Consider the following 15628-nt stretch of genomic DNA (forward strand, 5'->3'; position numbering starts at 1 on the left):
AATGGAATCCTTCATTTTGACAGTATGCACCCCCGCTATATTTTTCGAAATGTAATAAAAGGGCAAATAACAAGAATTTCTAGGCTCTGCAGTAAACATGAGGACATGCTTAGTTTAGTCGACTATCAAAAAAGTTGCTTTATTGATAGAGGCTATCCCCTGGCTTTAGTGGATGATCTAACTGTAACAGTTCTAGAGACTCCTACATATGTGAAAAAAGGAAGTTTTAGTCAGCATTTTAAGAGGAATAGAATGAAATTATCTTTTAATATTAAATATACGAATGATATAGATCACATTTTGGGTATTATACGGAATAATTGGAAGATTTTACTTCTTGATCTGATTTTGTCACAGTTAGTAGGAGAAAGACCAGTCTTTAGGTTTAGTAATAGCTTAAACCTTAAGAGATTACTCTGTAATGAAAATATGAACATTCAGCAGTTGGATATCAGATCATGGTATAAGAAGGGCACATATCCATGTACCAAATGTAGTATGTGCAAGTATATATCGAAGACTCAAATCTTTGAGGTTCCTGGCATAAATACTATCTTTAAAGCTGCATTTTATGCCACATGTAATACAACTAACATCATATATTTAGCTACCTGTGATTCATGTGATGCATATTATGTGGGTATGACCTCAAGGAAGCTTAAAGATCGTATGTATAATCATGTGTATGACATAAGAAAGGGAAACATTACTAATGCGCTGGCTAAGCATTGCCAGCAGTTCCCTCAGCATGCCTTTAAATTTAGGGTCATTCAGATTGTACATAAGAACAAAAGAGAGGGGAATATAATAGATAACCTTGAACTTAATGAACTGAGGTGGATACTAAGTTTTAGATCTCATGTGGAACCTGGTCTGAATTCAGCAGTTAGTATTCGACCGGCTCTACTAGGGAATGGATGATTCCCTATTCGTTTTATTATTATGCTACACACTGTATAGGCTTATGTTTTAGTTTTTGTTCTTCATTTTTATTTCATTTTACTTATTTTACATAGAGTATTTATTTTAGAATTATGAATTGATGAAGTTAATAAAAATGTAGTATTCTTATAAATAATTGATTTTTATAAATATTTGGTCTATTATTATTCATATATATATATATATATATATATACATATATATATATATTAAATTTATTTATTTTAGTGCGATGAACTGATTATATACTGCACTATTGGTTAAATAACTTGTTATAGTGCATATTTTGTATAATTCTATATATATTTATACATTCCAGGTTGAATTTTGCTATATGGATCCATGACAGTGCAAAATAGATGTAGTTTTTATATTGCTCATATTTTAAGATGCGATATGGAATTAATATTGATATTGATGCTGAATTAAGGCACTTTAGGCTTAATTATGAAATTCACTTATGTATTTGGAAAGATTTACTTCTTCTTCTTAATAGTTTTCATATGTATAAACAAAGCTATGAATGTTTTAGTGGCTCTACTCGTTTAAAGAACTTGCTGCTATATCTTGGTGCTATATCGCTTTTAAAAGTGAACTAATTTGATTGCTTTAATTGATGTGTTGATTAAATAATTGGGAATGCTTTTTGTATTTAAGGATTGAATTTTAATGTATGAGTATAACCTGATAAAGCGCGCCATGGTGGTGCGTGAAAGCGCTTGTTCTTTGTTAAAATAAATTATTATATTTCCAATGTGGTGGTTCCTTGCAGTTTTCTACATCTACTACATTCCAGTAAATACATAGCTGTTACATACCTTGCCTTTGTATGTGTTCATATATGTTGCCGTATATCCTGGTATACTTTTTTTACCAATATACGTTTAGCTTTCACTATCTCTTTTAATGTTCAAGAGTTTTGTTAAATAGCTGTATATTTCAGAATATATTGTTTTCAATATTTTTTTCAATACTTTTTTTTCAGTTTTTTTTTATTTTTTCTTTCAAATTTTTTTCAGATATATTTTATTTCAATGATTTTTTTCAATATATTTTTTCAATATTATTTCTGTTGACAGTATACTGTTTTTTTTCAACATATTCTTTTTGTTATATTTCTTAACTTCACATCACCTTTTTCTTTTCTTTTTTTCTCTCTCTCTCTCCCCTTCCGTACCTGCAATGGAATGATTGCATGTGTGGACAGCAAGTACAGACTGCTTTTATAGGTATCTGCACATGTGCATGTGATGGCCTCTGTACCAGTTGGTGGCCAGCATTTGGCAATTGCATGCAGCCTGCTGTGTGGTACTTGCAGTACTCACTGTCATAGCAACCCAGTGCTATAAATTGCTAGGTCAGTTAGGAGTAGCCCTTTCAGAATTCCAGAGTAGATACCATGCTTGTTTGCTGTGGACACCGTTGTGTAACTCAGAAGGTTGGTATACTTCTTCTAACTATTGCTAAGGGTGTAGCCAGTTATTTGTTTGTTGTACTCAGACCTGAATGTTGCCTCTTCCAGTACACAGTTGACAGTGTAGAATTGTACTCACCCCTAGAAATGTTATCACAAGATACATGGGAGTATGGAGTTTCTTTACAACATCCACAATTAGCTGCCATACATATGTAGTTATTGCGATGTTTTCATTTAGCACATGAACTGTTTGGGAACAGTTATACTGTGGATATTAATGTACTCACTTCTGCACTGTTTGTGCTTTTTATTTTGTTGACATTATCACAGGATGCTCATGAAACTGGACAATTCCAGTACTGAGTATGCCTTCCTAAATCCTTGCTGTATCTTGAACAGATCAGTATTTTGTACATTTGAGTGGGGATTGTCCTGCTATGATACTGTGTGGGGGTTGTGAAGTGCTGCTGTAACAGTATTTACTGCTAGAATGTCTGGTTCTGTTATCACAGTTATGTAATGCAATTCCACAACAACTGCTGGTAAAGTTCCACTGAACAGGTTTTGTGTTATGATATTCCTATCTTTCCTTTACATTCACACATTCTGATGCATGATATATATATTTCAGCAACATCCTGCTGTATATCTACTGTGGCCTAGTGGTGCTTCAGGCAGTCTAGTGCGTCCAAGGTCCAGGATTCGAGACTGACAGTGGTATTTTATTTTGCTGCTGAGCAGAACAAGGCCCCTCATATGCATGGTGACTAAGTCACTTTTAAGCAGTTGTAAGCAGGTTTGCGTGGGTTTGCGCAGGTTTGCATGACGCTTAGCAATACTTAGCTAAGCGCACACATGCGCACACTCGCTCAAACCTGCTTACTGCTGCTTAAAAGTGCTTACTCCCGCTAACCCCCACTCTCATTTCTTTGAAAGAAAAGAAAATGGGGAGATAGGAAAGTGATGAAAAAAGGGCACAAAGAGGGAAAGACAGTAAGGAAAACAGCTCAGGATGTGCAGGACAGGTGTAGGGAAGGTCCATAGCTGCCCATTTCTTTAACAGCAACAGCTGTGCATATACTAGTAATTTGGAGGGAATTTTGAAACCTTCCACCCCTGAGAGAGGAGTGAGGACAACAAAGTATGTTGTACTGTCAATTGAATTTCAGTTTCTGTATCCAGCGAGCATCTGTGCAAAATGGGCAGCTATGTACGGGGTGTATTTTTTTTTGTGGGAGCAGATTGCCCAGTTTTTTTTCAGGTGAGAGTGGAATGTGGGGTAGGGGGAGTAGGCATGTTTTGGGAGGTAGGTTGGGGAGGTAAACAGACAAGACAAACAAGATGGATACAGGGGTGGAATATGACACATGGGCTGGGTGAACACAACTGACGGGGAAGGATGTTTGGAAATCGCAAGCCCATGAGCCCACAGATGGTAACAGTGGAACTGAGATCCCCACCCATGGGCAGTCACCAATGCACCTTCACAGCCCGGAGGGTGGCTGTGCTGGGGGCTGCATAGGAAAGGCAGGCTCACCCATGAGTCGCGCCACTCTTGCCATGAGCTGGCATAGGGGATCAGCGACTGAACACTGGATCTCCCTACACACCACAGCCCATACCATTCGGAGGGTGACAGGTGGCCCTCCTCTTGCGACGCTTGAATGGGGGGAATGAGCCCCATCCCCTGCAGCGCTTCCACCCAAAGGTGGCATGGGGCCAATGGAGGAGGAGGTCCCGGGCTGGGCACCAGACCTGCTGGTGCCAGGTGCCATCGCCAGCTGAGGTGGGACAGGTGGGTCCACTGGGACCGGCCTTCCCATACGTTCTGTGTTTAGGTGAATTTAATGACAATATAGCCAACAGCATTCCAAATTAGTTGTAACAGCATGCAGTAATATTCCCATTAACCCAACATACCAGAGTTCCAACAGTTGAACAGCAAGCATAACACATGCATATATTGAACGACAGTTGACATTCCAACAGCATGCAGGAATGAATGGTGGCAACAGACCACCAAGATTGTGATGTTTGAACAGGGCACATGCATTAAAGTTATGCAGATATTTATAAACCAATAGGACATATGTCCCAACAAATTTTATGAGATTACACATACCCATTGAGGTGTGGAATTGCATTGTTTATGCACATACAGTAGGGTGTAAAAAGATACCTCCATTAACAACGTATATGAACTTATAGTTTACACTACATTACTATTGACTGCAGATATATATCCCCTACATGTATTATTACACTAGGCAATGCCCATTACATTTTGGGATGTGTTTTGCTAGTTCCTTATGTACCTGACCTGGATCTGTTATACAAACTGTCCAGGATACAGATGTTCCTGCTACATATTTATATATTTTATTTATATTCATATGTCTACATATCTGAATGTGTTCAGGTGATGTTATCAGTTATATTTTAACATCCCCCTACATTTCTAGCAGCACACTGACATTTCCAGTGCACACAACTACAAGCTACTCATGCGCCAGATGTACCTATACATGCCAGGCTTGAAACTACAGTTGAGGACTGTATATATGCTTAAGAGATACTGGCACTCCCTTCGTACTCTTTCTATGGGCCTACCCAAGTGTGGGTTGACATCGCTTAATACAACACTACTATTTCTATACTGCAAGAGTACATCAACATTTCAAAGAAAGTGACACAGACACACTACAGATACTATACCTTTATTAATTACATTACACACTTTTCTAGTGGCTCTCTCACTTATTTGTTATTACAGTGCATGCAGACATCTTATTCAGGATGTATTATACCTTCATTTATGGTTTACAACACTCTTTTTCTGGCTCTCTCACTTATTCTGTATAACAATACATGCAGAGAGATAATTCAGGACTTATTATACCTTTATTAATGGGTTACAACACTCTTTTTCAGGCTCTCTCACTTATTTTACATAACAGTTCATGCAGACAGGTTATTCAAGCCTTATTATACCTTTATTATTGGGCTGAGGCACTTTTAGCCAGGCTCTCTCACTTATTTTATATAACAGTACATGCAGAAAAATTACTAACCTGCCTGGTGGCACAGCCTTAGCAGCCTATCTGCATAGGCTTGCTGATTTGCAGCACGGACACCTGCAGCTGTGAAGTAAATGAAGTGATATTGAGACATATACCTATCCATACTATCGACTACACTAGCAATCTTTACATACTTCAATCCATGGCTACCTACTCAGTAGTGGGGCATTTTGCATCCCACGGGCTTCCTGTATCCATTGGTTCAGTAGGTCCTGCTTACGTCTCTTCAGGTCTGCATGGTGATGTCTAACCTGCTCACCAGTCCGAGGGATGCCTGTGTCACTGGTGAGTTCATGTGCAAGATGGTTCCAGGCCTCCAATTTGTATTCCATGCCCTGGAACTGGCCCTGCAGGAGTCTAGCATCATGACGATGGACGAGGAGCCAAACCATCAGTTTTGACTCCTCAATGCCCCACTGTTGTACTCGGAAGTGAGAGGCCTCTCCGACACCAGCCATTGCTGCCTGCAGATGGGAGCTGCAACCAGTTATGGCGAGTATTCCCACCTATGGAGCTCAAATATGCCTCATGTCCTGCACTTATTTGTGATTGGCCGGATTTGAAAGTTCTCAACTGAGTGCACACCTGCTTAGCACTGGGCAAACTTTGATTCATATATATATATATATATATATATATATATATATATATATATAAATATATATATATATATATATATATATATATATATATATATGTGTGTGTGTGTGTTGACAGTCCATGAACATCAAATGCTGTCATGGCTTAGTGGATTAGTACTGTGATTATGGTGCACACTATCCCAGGTTCGAGACCTGTCATTGCTTTTTTTATTTTACTACTGGCCTGACCAGTAGGGGGTGTGGCTGTGATTAGCCGACTTTGCTCAACTTTGCCCAACATTGCTCGACATTGCTCTATGTTGCTCTACATTGCTCGACGTTCCCCTACGTTGCCCAACTTTTTTGCTAGTTAGCGCGGTGCGCACCTCCGCGCAAACATGTTTGGTTTTCGCTAGTCGGTGCGATGCACAGCTCCACGCAAAGCTATTGTGCTAGTTAAAGCAGTGCTTAGCTATGGGCAATTATATTGCACTAGTTAAAGTGGTGCTTAGCTATGGGCAATTATTCTTAAATGTGCTTAATACTGGTAAACGTTGCTTAGCAGTGCTTCACATTGCTTAAGATAGGTTACTTATGCATTCATTATTATGCATGACCGTTTCACTTTCTTATATATATATTTAAAATATTGTTCACTACTACATAGGTCATTTGATGCATTTTAATATAATTTAAAAGGTAAATGTGCTTAATACTGGTAAACGTTGCTTAGCAGTGCTTCACATTGCTTAAGATAGGTTACTTACGCATTCATCATTATGCATGACCGTTTCACTTTCTTATATATATTTAAAATATTGTTCACTACTACATAGGTAATTTTGATGCATTTTAATATAATTTAAAAGGTAAATGTCAGGATTTATTTTTATGCTTGGATTTCCTACTGAAAAAGGATAGGGGAGTGGTGGGACTCGAACCGGGAATGCCTCCTCTTTGTGCGAAGGCTCTACCACTACACTATTGCTATTTGGCTTAATTTGCACATAAGTGGTTTATTATCCTCTTCGATGTCTAAACTGCTAACTGTAGCTGAGCAATGGGCACACCCATTCACACACGCACAAATACGGGTAGCTATATGGTGAATAATAAAAAAAATTGTTTTACATTTTATTTCATTTGTACAAGGCTTTTTAATGTGGGGGAGTGTAGTGTTGGGGGTATACACATTTGAGTGGACTCGTTCATATATGCTGACATTTGCAGAGTTAGGCACTTGCAGGGGCATGGATATTTGGACTGCTCAGCAGTCTGACACACCCCCTGCACTCCTACATGCTCCATGTTAGCCTGGGAGTGGAGTCAGCGCGTCCTCATGCATATGCATGACACGCTGACATCTAATTCTTAGATGGCAGTCTCCGAGTAGGACTTCGTTCATCCTACACAGAGGATTACTGAATCCCCCCCAATGTGTAATAACTATAGCAGCATACCGGTTTCGGCAAAAAAACTAAAGCCTTCTTCAGTGCTTTGGTAACATTCAGTTAAAAATACATATATATATATATATATATATATATAGATATAGATATACAATAAAGGCACATCCTACTACATGCTGATTGGTACAGTCTAAATTGATTAGAAACATTAAATGGATTCATTAAAGCCAGGCTTAAACAATGCCCCTAGTCTAACAATCCAACTTAATTCTTTATTGTTGAGTATGGAATGCCATCCAGATTTATTACCTCTGTATCCCTGAATTTTATCTATTATGTGGTAGCGTTGTTGCCTCACAGTAAGACGTTGTCCTGTTCGATTCTCAGCTAGAGCGTCTTCTGTGTGGAGACATGCGTGAATGGGCGTACCTTCATTGAAGGTTGTGCATCAGAGCTGGCAACTCGGCATGTAAAAATCTACTGCCAATCATTAGCAGACCGGAGTTCCACTGTGGTGACCCCCAACCGGGAAAAGCCGAAAGACACAACATTACAAAATTAAATTTAGCAGTGGTATGAGTGAGTGTTTGCTTATATAAGGCATTAGTTGTTCTTTTGTTCCTAATATCACTTAAATATTCGCTAATTCTATGTTTAAAAGGACGTGAGGTTTGGCCCACGTAAAATGCAGAACAAAAACATGTAGCCAAATACACCACCCAGTCACTGCTACAATTACCAAAATATCTAATCTCAAAAATGTGTGGACTGTTTTTACTAGTAAATTCCTTGGTTTTACAAATGTGGGTGCAAAAACTGCAATGACCACATGGGTAGCAACCCAATATTTTATTACCAAATAAAATGGTCTGTACAGTCTGTGGGGGTGTAGTATGTTTATAATGGGTCAAAAAGGAGTTTATAGTCCACCCACGTCTATATGAAAAAAGACATTTCGGTGGTAAAACCTCCACCAGTTTGTCATGTGCTAATAATATGTCCCAGTGGTTTTGAATAATATCCCGAAAGATACTTGTATTATTGCCAAATGAGGTGACCAACTGAATGTTACTAGTATCAGATACCTGGTGTGATGAAGCTTTGTATGTAAGCAATTTGTCCCTATCCTGTTCTGTCACCCAAAAACTAGCTGTTTGGCTATGATGGTTATTATAACCCCTGTCCAGAAAATGCTGAGTTAGATCCTGTTGGTGCTGATTATAGGCCCAATCAGAAGAACAAATACGTTTCATCCTTGAAAACTGAGATCTGGGAATGCTGCGGATGATGTTTGGCAGCGGTGATGACTAGAGGCATGCAGTAAACTATTAAATTGTGGAAATTTCCAAAAAACTTGAGTGTGTAGTGTGTGATCAGCTAGACATGAAATTTGTACGTCCAAAACGTTAATTTCATTAATATTGTAGTTCAATGTGAAATGTATGCCCCATTTGTTCTCATTCAAATATGAGACAAATTCTTCAGTATAGCTAGCATCCCCCCTTCACACCATCCAGCAATCACCAAGGTAATGTCACCAAATATCCATATTGTCAATATATAGATTGTGATTAGTATCGTAAATTGGTTGTTCCTCTATGTAGCCCATGAATAAATCAGCATAAATGGGGGCAAATGAAGCCCCCATAGCTGTACCCATCAGCTGCCAGTAGCAATTTTCATGGAAATAGAATACATTTTTTGTTAGGACATGCTCCATTAGGAATATAATGAAGGTGTTGAAACCCGGTTTATATAGGGCCACTTTATCTAACCAAAAGTGGACAGCTTCCACCCCAGCCCAATGTGGAATACTGGTATAGAGCGATGTGACGTCCAGTGTGCAATAACATCCAACTAGGTTCCAATTGTGTGTCCTTAATAATATTCAAGAATTCCATTGTATCTTTAATTCTGGATCTGATAAATGGAAGAAGAGGTTTTAAATATTGGGTAAGAAAAGCTGATAAGGGTTCAGTCAGAGAACCGTGGCCTGAAACAATGTGTCTACCTGGTGGATTGATAGGATCCTTATGAATTTTGGGAAGTAGATACAAATACTGAGATTTAGTTTCATCCACCATTAGTTCCCTTCTAGTTCTGGAATCAATAATACCTTCTTCCGCTGCCAGATCCAGAAATATGTCTATATCATTCTTGAATTTGGACGTTGGGTCCAAAGGCATAAGCATATAAAACACATTATTTCCCAGCTGGGTGTGTGCCTCAGCTACATACTTATGCCAGTATTTCACTATGACAGCTCCCCCTTTGTCAGCTGGTAAAATGACAAGTTCTTTATTGTTGCTGAGTTCCTGAAGCGCCAATATTTCTGATTTGGTTAGATTGCAAGATTTAACCTTTGGAGATTGCATATTGAAATGCAGATCTTTAAGAATGCATTCCCTAAAGATGGAAACATGTCTGTCCATAGGTGGTGCAAACTTGGATTCTTTAAATCTAAACTGAGTAGATCCTTTAGGAATGGAAAGCAAACCAGAAGTAGACAAAAATCAAGACAGCAAATGAATGCACCAAAACTAAAAGAAAAAAATATAAGGAAAAGGACCAGATAAAAAGCAAATAAAATCGGAAAAGCATAAATATAATGGCAATTACAGAGATCTACTGGAATAATCTCATGTTGATCAAGATTTCATGCAGGAGTGGTTAAGGAGGGGTGAACTGAAACCAAAAGGTAAAGGCTAATAAGGGTGTCTCAGGGCAGTGGACTATTTACACATTAAAATCCATTGAAAGGGTAGAAGAAAAAGACAAATGCAGATTGTGTTGTAAAAAGAACTGGAAACAGTCACACATCTTGTTGCTGGGTGTGATACACTCATGGCAGAGGGTCTGTATACCGAAAGATACAGTAATGTGGCAAGACTGTTGCTTTAGGGTTAGTGAAACCACAATAGACTAGAAGTAGCTGAGAAGCATTGGAAACATGAACCACAAAGCATTATAGAGAATAATAAAGTTTATAAAACCAGCATTTCAAAAAAAAAAAACAGGTGAGAAAACCACATGTAGTAATATAGGAAAAATATAAAAATAACATTGATTATTGAAATTGCTACACCCAGTGATTACAAAATCTTATGTACAGAGAATCACAAAGTCATAAAATACAAAAATTTGCAAGCAAAAACAAGAGCAATGTGGACAAAAGATACTCAGATATCTCCGAAAGCAGTAGGAGCAAAGGAACTAATAAAAAATAATTTACAGTCATACTTATGCTACAAATACATGTAACCATGTATGGATTACAGAAGGGGACAATTCTGGGCACATTGCAGGTGCTAAGAAGACCACCCTTGGTTAACAAATACTGAAACAATACTAATCTCATGAACTCTAATCATGCCCTGTGGTCTATTCTCACCATGGCAATTGAAGCCCCCAAAAAATAAAAAAATAAGGAATAAACGCCCACTGAAGAGATATAAATCTCTTCTGCAACATGAACAGAACATGTTGGAAAGATAGGTACTTATCACAGAGAATACCACTTCTTTGGAATTATCTTATTCACCACATAAAGCAAAGTACTTATCTTACGCTATTCAGGCATAATCTGGAGGAGTGGAAGGGTAACAGCAAATTCATACATGGTTTAGCACCCTTGTCTCTCATAGATAGGGGCAACATGTAAAATGTTCTGGTAATCTCTGGGTTATTCATACTTAAAATATAAGGGCTCAAAACTTCATGGGAATGTATGGCTTGTCTACTAAAGATCCTCATGGATCAATAGATGAGTAAATACTATGAGTACTATACTGCAGTAGTTAAGTGGTGGCTGTATTGTGTTAGTACAGACACCCCTACAGACACTTTCCAAAAACAGTAAAGCACATATACATCACATATCCCATGCCTGTCACTGTTGTCAGAAGGTCCAAATATCTCCTTTTTTCTCTACCCTGCTAATTCACAGATGATTACATTCAGTCTTTAATGCTAGTCATTCATGTTTTACACTTCAAGTCCTTGAGTAAATGCATGATTGTGCAAAACTTGATATCCTAATGACTTTCCCTGTTTGTGGGGGTGGGAATGAATTAAAATCAATCCATGATTTTGGCTTTGCCTTGATGTCTTGCACTACAAGGTTGAGAGATATGCTTAATGTTCCCATTCCCAGCTCCTTAATGAAATGTCACAACACGTCAAAAAGAAGTCCAGAAATGCAGAAGAGCAAATATCGGACTTCACTCTTCTCCTTTAAACTTCTTGTTCACAGGGAAGAGGCAAGCCCCCTACCCCACCCGAGGAACTTACATATACTATCTCAGAGATTGCTATACCTCAGAGAAAAGGAACTCATTCCTGGAAATGGGCATATTGGACTTGATATATGCAAATCCATTTTTTCAGGACTCACTCTAGCAAGGCCCAACATTTCAAATGGTATGGTAGTGGCTCTGTATTCACTCCTGTAGTTAGCATTTTATGTTACTATTACACTTTTTTTTTTACACTTACCATTTGTACATGGCAAAGCTGTAGCTAGCTTTTCTGGAACCTTCTGCAGTTCCCTGATCAGGTGTCTCCCACATCTCATAGTTTAAGGTATCAGGTCTTCAACTTCAAGTTGAGGAACAATGAAAAAAGGATCTTTTGCTACAAAATGAGAAGAAAAAGGATTTTCATCTTCTTTAGCTACAAGTTATTTTCATTGTTTGAAACTGTAGAAAGTCACTTACTACAATTATAACAAGTGCCTTGCTACAGTTTAAATGCCAGACATGCAGTGCTGAAGCGCTTCAGTCCTGAGCACTAATGTACTATTGGCACCTCCCTATACCACGTCTCCATCTACGTCTCACTCTATCTCTCTCTCTCTCGCTCTACAGCCTGCCTCTACTAATACTATAAAGAGGATAGTTCTCAAACTTAAAACCTTTTCAAACTCTCCAGAAAACCTTTTCATAGAATATCTCAAAATAGCAGCAAAAGTCACTGCATATCCAACAACCATCCTCATTAACATATCTATTGTAGAAGCTTATGTCACAACTCTCTGGAAAAAAATATTTAATTTATTATACTGCTACACAAAGGAGGTAACTGCACTGAAATTTCCAAGTACCATCCTATTGCCTTACTGTCACCCATCTCAAATCTTCTCAGAAAATGTGTCCACGATGAATTCCTTCACTACCTTCTTAAAAATGAACTTCTTACTTCCACACAACATGGGTTTAGACCAGTTCACAGTACTGATACTGCCTTACTATCCTTTATGGACACAGTTAACAAAGCATGTGACTCAGGCAAACGTGTTTCTTCCTTATTTCTTGACCTATCAAAGGCTTACAACACTTTTGCTCACCCTGTTCTCTTATATAAGTCCAGTGGCCTTGGTCTGTCCTCTACTTCTCTCATGTGGTTCACTAGCTACCTATCCAACAGACAACAGGCAGTCAAATGGCAAGACACTCTTTGTAAATACCAACATACCACCACTGGTGTCCCCCAAGGCTCTGTACTTGGTCCTCTCTTATTCAATGTTTTCATAAATGACTTGTATAACTCCTTATATCAGAGTTCACTTATGCAATATGCTGATGACTCGGCTATCATCTGTTCTTTCAACATTCTGTCTCATCTTCAACAGATCACCCAAACTGCCTTCACTTCCATTGAAACCTGGCTTTTCAATAATCGACTGATACTTAAACCTTCAAAAACTAAACTTCTACACCCCTCTATCCAAAAGTCAATTCACCATTCTCTCAGACAAAAAAAAAACAAAACACAAAAATTGAATTAGTTCCCTATACAGAACTGCTAGGTGTAACCATAGATGAGTATCTTAAGTTTGATCTATATAGATCTAAAATAGTATTGAAAGCCACACCAGAATCTGGAAATTCTCTACCAGCCCAGACAGTACCTAGATACACCCACTAAACATACTCTAGCCACCTCTTACCTTCTACCCAGACAAGCTACAACAAAATTGCAAAATTTACCACTGATGCAAAATATTCCACACATCACTGTTTACCTATCCACTAATCACTGTATACCCACCACACATCACTGTATACACCCCATGTTTCACTCTATACCCCCACACATAACTGTATACCCCTCCACATATCACTGTATACCCCAACTCATCACTGTATACACCCCACACATGACTGTATACCCCTCCACACATCACTGCATATCCCCCACACATCACTGTATACCCTCCATGAATCACTGTACACCCCTCCACACATCACTGTATACCCCCACTCATCACTGTATACCCCCCACACATTACTGTATACCCCTCCACACATCACTGTATACCCTCCACACTTCACTGTATGAACCCCACATAACAGTGTATACCCCCACACATCACTGTATACCCCCACACATCACTGTATATCCTCCACACATTACTGTATACCCCCCACACATCACTGTATGCCCCCCACATATCACCGCATACCCTTCGACACATCACTGTATACCCACCACACATCATTGTATACCTTCCACACATCACTGTATACTCCTCAACACATCACTGTATAGCCCACGCACATCACTGTATACCCCCACACATCATTGTATACCCCACACACATCACTGTATACCATCCACACATATACCCTCCACATATCATTGTATACCCCCACACATCACTGTATAAACTCCACACATCACTGCATACCCTCACACACATCACTGCATACCCCACACACATCACTGTATACCCCTCACCCATCACTGTATACCCCTCCATACCTTCCTTCAACTTAAAATGGCAAAATTAATTTCTTTAATAATTTGACAGACTAGAGCAACATAACTTGCTGATCCAGCTGCACCTCTGCATTGGTAGTAATGCTCTACTGTTTGCAGGATTGGTGAGCAATTTACCTACTAATAGCAGCTTTTTGATTGCCAGTATTAGAAAGGCAGCAGCCTGTGGAAAAACAAAATAAAAAAAACATGTATTTTAAATCCCTAGAATTAAAGAATGTAAATTACACTGCCAAAGTTAGCAAACAGCTGGAGCTTAGGAGTCCGATGAATACTATTTAACTGTGCTTGTCAGGCATGGTGTTAATGAGATCATATATTGATTTTGTATTAAATAATAGTTATGGCATAGTAAAAAGTGACGAGGTGATAGTGAGAGGGATGTATGAGAAAGCTGTGTGGTGTAGAAATTGTGTACTGAGCAAGAGAAGAGAACAAAATATGATCTTGAGTTTATATATAGTTAATTTTGTCTTTCAGAAGGGAAATGGAGCAGAGTACATGAAACAGGCCTAGAATGTAAATATGAGTGAGTTTTAAAGTTAGGGAATATATGAGTGCTCTAAACTAGAAGGTTCATAATCCTAACATGACAACTGCTCCATTTCAACCTGACTGATCATTTCACTTATTTTCAAAATAAAATAAAAAAAAACAGGGTAGAAATTGTACCAGTTTTCACCCTAATTGGGGTAGAAACAGCAGCTACTTCTCAGCCCATTTATCAGTGAAGTGAGATATTTCATCTTTGCATGCAGATAAAAAAATGTAAAACTAAATAAATAAAACAATATTGCTTTGTTAAATTGCCTGCTCCAATTTATTTTTATAGTGTGAAAGAACTGGATTACTGCTTTCATTTTCAAAGTTCCATTTGTGCCCTCTGGCTTCATATTGTGAGATTGCTTTGAAAAAAATGCATTACTCTTTCTCAGCTGCAGAATACTTGGCTATTTCAGTCCCACCAACACGAAAAACAAAAAAGATTCACTATAAATCATACTGGAACCTTTCAAACTGTCTTGTTTTCTAAAAAAGAAGCTTTATATGTGTTTTAGGTTCTTACAGAATTCATTCACTTTCCAGAAACATTCATTTTTATCTTAAATAGGAGCGAAAAAGTACATAGTTCTGTTTAGAATGTGACAGTTGTGCAGTTTTGTCTTTTTTGAATCAGATATGTTAGGGGAAAAATATATCAGTAATTTAGTATTATATTAATAAATCTGTGATGACATGCACTTTACTGAGAATGATTTAGTCCAGATGCTTAAGTGCAATAAAGTGCCATTGATCATATATGGAATATCTAATATAATAATAAATCCAAAACCAGGTTAAATGTACCATTATTTGATTTTTCTTTTGATTTTTATCAAAAGGCTGTAAATACAGGACTGTTCAACAGGGGCAGAAAGC

The sequence above is a fragment of the Protopterus annectens genome, chromosome 9.part0, assembly GCF_019279795.1.
Source record: "Protopterus annectens isolate FY-2018-M chromosome 9.part0, PAN1.0, whole genome shotgun sequence".
NCBI lineage: Eukaryota > Metazoa > Chordata > Ceratodontiformes > Protopteridae > Protopterus > Protopterus annectens.